General features: G+C 35.8%; 1 non-coding gene across 1 annotated transcript; it reads right to left on the bottom strand.

Moving 5' to 3' along the window:
* Positions 1-2,746: 2,746 nt before the first annotated feature.
* Positions 2,747-2,848, bottom strand: LOC133089227 (U6 spliceosomal RNA). Its single transcript, XR_009700608.1, has one exon. It is a non-coding gene; the product is annotated as a U6 spliceosomal RNA (small nuclear RNA).
* Positions 2,849-7,257: the final 4,409 nt, after the last annotated feature.

Here is a 7,257-nt window from a genome sequence, read left to right as displayed (position 1 = left end):
CCTTTTAAAAGACCTTTGAAAAATGTTTTGGTTTCATCTAAAAATTTAATGAGTCAAGACTTCCAAATTTTTAAAACTTCATCTCAAATTTAATATATTTAATTTCTCATTTTATCAATTCTATTGTTTGACTAAACCTTCCTGAGTACTAAAAGATTCTTACAGATCTAGTATCTTGATCTTAGAATCATAGTGAACCTAAAGTTATTCTAAATTTCCCAATATATGATGAAAATGTATTAAGATTTCAACTTAAATCCACAAGTTCAAATTAAGTACTTAATCAGATATTTTAAATGAGAGATATAAGAAATTTGACCTATCAGTACTTTATTTTTGGTTAACTCTCACTGCCTAAGAAACCACGTCAAACTTTAGTGCCTTCAATAAGAATCACTTATTATCATTTGTGTCTGAAGTCTGGCTGAAGGTTGGTTATCCCAGCCTGGGCTCAGCTGAAAGGTTATACTTCAGGCTATGGCTGCTGAGGTAGGTTGGCTGGGGCTGTTCCACTCCATATCTGTGCATTCTGAAACTGATAAGACAGTAGCTTCCTAGGGACAGCTCTTCCTGCTGTGTGGCAGAATTGCAAGAAGGCAAGGGGAGCCATGCAATGTCCCTTAAAGCCTAAGCGTACAACTAACACATCGTCACTTCTGCCCACTTGCCATTGGCCAAAGCAAGTCATATGGGCAAACCAAAACCAAGGGGCTGAAAAATTCACCCCTCTCTCCCAGTGAGGTCATGGCAAGTGTGTGACTGCAGAAAAGAGTGAAGAATTGAGACCAATAATAATGTATGTATATGTCTATCTAGTATATACATATATTATAATATACCATATTATATATATGGTAACAAATTATACAATTTGTTTTCCATTCCCATATCAAGAGAAAGCCAGGATTAGTTTACTTGCTCATGGGACTAACAACAGTATACATTCTCTATCCTGCCTCAAAAATACTTATATTCTCTAGTATACTGTCATAACCTAATAAGACAAGATTTATACTTGAACATTGTCAAAAGTCAGTTGCTTCATAACGATGATACTACCATGATAGCTTCTCTATAAGAAAAGAAGGCCAGGGAAAAAACGAGAATTGTGATAGTTTATTCAGTTCAATTTGGAGTGAAAAACATGGGTTGTAATCACAAGAGACTTTCCAAAGACAGTACATAATATATGCCAGGGCTTACTACTTAGAATGAGGCTCAATGGCTTTTAAGGCTATTTGAATCTTGGAGGGTACACATGTTGTACCCAAGATGTTATTATCCTTTATATATCAAATGACCAAAGAGAAATCTGAGTTTGACTGGGATCTGGAACAAAAGAGACTTTGATAAATTTACAAAGGAAGAGCTATAGCTCAAGTAGCAAAATCAAGTCCATGTAATTTTGTCACATGAATTATTTTGAAAATATCTACTATACAGACACATGCAGACTAAATTCTCAGGAAGAAGTCTATAACTGCTCTCACTTGGTGACTACTGAGATATTTGGACTTGCAAGTAACCTGATGGCAATAGCTGTATGTAGTCACTCCAAGAGACCTTTGTTGTCCTGAAACTGGGCTTTGATAGAAATAACTCCCATCACCGAAAGACATCAAATATCCATTATATTATAGGTAATGTCAGAGAGCTATTCCAATAATGATGGATCAGATCCAATGATGGATAACATAGAAATGGAATAGTAACTAGATGTGACTCTGGGAAGGTACATGGTATCCATGAACAGGTTGCAGCCCCACCTTTGGAACAGAGGGCAGAACCACCAGAAGAATTCTTAGTTTCTGTTGTTAAAAAGGGTGAACCTATGACTTTTATCCTACTAAAGTAACACCTTAGGATTGGACAATTAAAAATACCACTGTGAGGAGAATTAAATTATGGAAATATGTGGAAATTCTGTGGAAGAATTTCAATGGGTCATATCAATGACCACCAGATAAAACCTGGCTGCTAGCTCATACGGGGTTAGAATACAAAGACTGATGCATTGGTCTATTCCTTGGATGTTATCTCCTTGGGTACATAAAATAAATGGGGATATTTTTACTTGAGCTATAAATATTGGATGGAACAATGACATACTCCTTTACGGAAATTGCTGATGTGATCATATGCTATCTGGATTGTGAATGGGAAAAGAATTTCCAAAAGATGACTTTGGGTAAGATTCCTCAAGGGCAGGGAATGCCAGTTGACAACACTGGACCCTTACTGGTAGCCCAGGTGGCTTCAACTGCGTCCTGACTAGAATAACCACATATTAGACTTTGCTTATCCTTTGGGTGTAACCATGGCTGAGGATACTATTAAAGATTTGGAACAATACAACGTAAATAAACTCAGTCTCCTAAGTTACATTTTATCAATCAAAGTATACTTTTCACTGTTGCCTGTGTACAAAAATGAGCTAAGAGACATAACATCATATGGACTTACCAAATTCCGTATCACACATATAGCAGCCGTTTGAAAAAGACCTGGAATGGGTAATTAAAATATATGTTGATAAAGACTGGTGATGCCAAGGGCATGAAGAACTGGCTGACATGACTGGATCAATCTAACATAAAAAAACCATTGGGGGGTGGTTCCTATGTGAATGTAGGGGTAAAGATAACAGTGATGATGCAATCACACAACTCCCAACAGAAAATTTTTCTTTTCTTTTCTGTTCTTTTCTTTTCTCTTCTCTTCTCTTCTCTTCTCTTCTTTTCTTTTCTTTGATATGGAATGCTTCACAAATTTGCCTGTCATACTTGCACAGGGGCCATGCTAATCTCTGTATTGTTCCAATTTTAGTATATGTGCTGCTGAAGTGAACATCCAACAGAAAATTTATTTTATCTTGCCAGATTCACTGGTATTGTGTTCAAAACTACACTACCATATCCCAGCAAAGGGAGGCATTGATACTCAGAAAACTAGTTCAATTTCTCTGAATTTGACTGGCATCTTGGTAAAAAACACAATGGACTTGATAGTGACACCCCTCATGTGTCCTTAACTAGGACTGACTGTAAGTGCTGCCCTGTTGGTGACACGTAGGATGGTCCCATCACTACTTGTCTTTCCTTCTTGCTGGGAGTGGACTGAAGGGGAAGCCTTGGCAGAGTGATTCCAGCTATCTGCCCTTGAGGTAAACAGTATAGAGACACACCCAGGGAATGAAATATGGTAATAAGTAAGTAACAAATGAAAGCAAAGGGGGAATTGTGGCAGATGGAAAGAAAGCACATAAAATCTATAGTGTTGCATCACTTTCTTCCTGAGTGTCTCAGAGAGAGAGAAAAACACTTTTAACAGTTTCTCTCAGATATAATACCAATTTATTGCTAATTCAGAGAGAAGAACCTGGATTTTTTCCCCCTCTGGGAAAGAGAATGACACTGAAGCCAAACTACAAGACTAACTTAAGAACTCTGATTTAGTTATTTACTGAAAACACATCAACTACCCTTGATGATCCACCTCAATGGTAGTTAGTTGCAATTCTAATTTGAGTCACATTTTGTTGATTATATTCATCATATTGGTTTTATCATGTCTTGGAGAAGGAGCTTACCTTAGAACTGAGCAGGATATGTTGTGACTCTAAGCTCGGTGTGGGTCTGAAGGGAGATATGCCACCACTGAATTTCCAGTAGGTCAGAGTCTCCTTCTCTCTTTTGACTAAATCAGATATGAATGTGGAAGGAACATTAAATAAGTAGGGTAGTCAGGAAATCAGAATGGTGTCCAAAAGAGTGAATTATGCCTGACTTGATGAGCAAGTATCACTGATGGAATTTGTCTCTGAAACTTTGAAAAGGATGATTATGAAGAGCCTATTCCTATTAAATTGAACTGCAGCTAGAAGTCAACAGGTTCAGCTGATGATCTCCTGGAATAACAATATTTTAGGTGCCTATTATATATTTGAATAACACTCATAGCACAAGCAGTTAATGGCAACTATACTTGTAGTGGATTAACTAAAACTGGCCCCAACATACCAAGAGAGATTTGGGAGCCTTGGGAATTAGACTTGGTGTGTTGAATCGAGTGCAGATGGCTTTTCTGGAAGCTCACCACCATACTGAGAGGAATTTTAACTCAGATAGGGACACTGGAGTCCTCTCTCAGGAAACTTGTCTTGCTAGGTAGGCCATCTAAAAGATGATGAAGCTATCTGAAATTGAAAGAGAAGAAAAGGGGTTGAGTGAGAGGGAAAGCAGTAGCTGGGTGGAATAGAGGCTTAGGCTATGGAAACACTAGGGTCAACCTAATATGGCAAGCCATCACTGGGAATGCAGTCTTTTACTGCTGCTTCCTCATAATCAGAGTACCCACCTTTAAAACAAGGTCATGTTCCTCACAGTAAAATTGGTTGAGATTGGACAGGATCAGGTTCAACCACCTCCTCCTAATGGGAAGCAGATGCTACCTAGAAGCTTCTATCAGTAAAAACTTATTTATGGTATTTTTTTTGATGGCTGGCATATATCTATATGTATTTTTATCCAGACCAGAGGCAAGCAAAATTTACAGAACAGTGGCCTCTGGTGACTTCTCCAGCTACGGGAAAATATATGGCATACAGTACACATCATTTTTACTGGAAAGGGTGGTAAAATGTCACAGTAGTATTATTAATGTGTGGTGTACTAAGCATCATTTAAAACCCTACCATAACTATCTGGTGTAATAAAGGATATGCAGGCTCATTTATAGATGTAAATGAAAATAAAACTTACATAGACAATGAACCTCCAGGATGAAATGATTCCCCCCACCCTAACTTGGTGTATTACCCATGGAAACTAATTACCCATGGAAACTAATTTTTCATTTTGGGAATGTTATACATTCAATATCTATCAATACATATAAAAATATAGTAATATTGTATTACAAGTAATAGTGGATAAAAGAATAAAATAGTCCACCTGGTTCATCTATGTTGTTGCATGTGTCAATAGTTCCTTCTTTTTACTGCTGAGTAGTATTCCATTGTGTGGATATACCACATCTCTTTGCTTATTCTCCTGTCAATAGACTTTTGTTTCCAATAAAGTTGAAGATATGCAGACCGACCTGATGAACTAGCAATTTGACTCAGTTATATATCTTAAGGACAATTTTTATATGTGCATCAAAAGATGTGTGTAAGAATGTGTGTAGTAGCCTTATTCATAATAGTCCCAAACTGAAGACAACCCCCATGCCTATCAATAGTAGAATAGATAATAAATTATGGTATATTACATAGAGCATTTCATTTTATGTAGCAATGAAAATTAAAGAACTGTAACTATGTACAACAGTATAGATAAATATTACAAATATAATATTGACCAAAAGGAGAAAGACATGAATTAATCTATACACTATGAATAGATTTATATAACTCTCACAAAAGTTCTAAACAAGAGAAAGGGAATGATGATCATAAAAATGAAGGTGGTAATTACCTTCCAAGGTGGAGGGGGTGTTGTGAAGGGTGAGTAGCTCATCTGGTGCTTCTGCAAGGAGCTAAAAGTGTCCTTTGTTTGGGTCAGGGTGGTGGTGAAATGGATATTTGCTTTATTATTATTTTTAAGTTGAATACTTGTATTTTATGTACTTTCCCGCGTGTACCGTATATTTCATAACTAACACAGAAAAAAAGAAGTAATATCACACACAAACTTTGGAATTAGACAAAACTGGGTCTAAATCCTTATTATGCCACATAATTTGTGATCTTTTAAAAATCTTTAATTTCCCCATCTTACAGATGAGGATGGTAACACTTTATTCACAGATGTGTTGTAAGAACAAATTTAGGTAATATATATAACTAAATTATTAGTGTAGGCACTTAGAAACACAAACCTAGGTTCTGAAGGACATTGCCAATCTTATAACGAAAAAGTAATAATTAACTCTCAGTCTCTCTATTGTAAATTTAATTTTATTGTAGTTGAAAACAAAGATAAGATTTGGACTTGGTAACTCATAAGAAAACAAAAGAGACTTAAAATTGAATTGTCAGTTTTTTCTTTCTTTCTTTTTCTGTTTGTTTGATATGCAGTTTTAAAGAAAATATACCTTTGGCTTCAAGAGCATACTGCATCTCGATTCAAAATCTGAAATAGCAAATAGAAACACATTAAATGGCTTGGTCATGTCTGCCCCCTAGTGGTCAATGCTCTACTAAATGGAGAGGATGCTGAAGGTTGAATCTGGAAGCTTGAATAAAAACAAAGATTTCTCATTCTTAAAAAAACTATCACAACAGAAAAATTTTTAAACGTGTAATTTTGTTAAAGGTATGCAATATTGAATTGGAAGATAATTTTCTCCTGGTGTTGAATATATGATAGTATTTGGAAATGCTGTGTTCTGTGCTACATTTTGTTATTCCTGGCATTATATGACGTATTATTCATGTATATTTGCAATTTAAGCTACTATTAATCTACCCTATTTTAGTGTGTTTGTCAACCTGTAGAATATAAATTTGAATGTATAATACTCAAGACTTATGGTGATCAATGAACACATGAAGTGGGTACTTTTGCCTTTTGCTTTTCAAAAATGTTATCCCCAATTACATTACTTTTGGATAATGAGGTTTGAACCCGTGTATACATGAGTTAATTTGTGCAGTCAAATTACACTCCTGTAGAACAGAAGACACATTATGCTTCAAGAGCCATGTTCCTCCCATTTTAATTTATATTTGATTTAGTATTATTCTATATGAATGAAGAGTTTGCAAATTAGTTACTATAGTATCTTGCTACAAAAGTCATGACAATATGCCCTGTTTCCCTGCCAATTCTTCCTTCAGAGATTTACAATGAATTCCCTTCAGCTACATGGTATTATGTCCAAACTTCTTAGGACAGTTTTCCTAAACTGGTCATATTTGTTCTCAAACAATAAAACAAGAGCTCCACTGAGTGAATTCCCCTTCCTGACTATTTTACATGCATTGTCCTATCTCCCATGCTGTTGTTTATACTTTGGGGCAGTGACTTAATTTCTATTTATATGGGAATAATTATAGTACATACCTCAGAGAGTTGTTTTGAGGATTAAATGAGAGAGTATATGTAAAGCACTTTTTGAAAAGTGTCAGAAACACAGTAAGCAGTAAATAAATGCCTATTATTATTCATCTTTCCCATCTGTAATATTCCACCCCATACACCTCTCTACCACCTGACAATCAAGAATTGATTTCTCGGAGATTGGTTCAAGATG

Source organism: Eubalaena glacialis, chromosome 3, assembly GCF_028564815.1.
Source record: "Eubalaena glacialis isolate mEubGla1 chromosome 3, mEubGla1.1.hap2.+ XY, whole genome shotgun sequence".
Taxonomy (NCBI): Eukaryota; Metazoa; Chordata; class Mammalia; order Artiodactyla; family Balaenidae; genus Eubalaena; species Eubalaena glacialis.
This window is presented reverse-complemented; position numbering and strand designations above follow the sequence as displayed.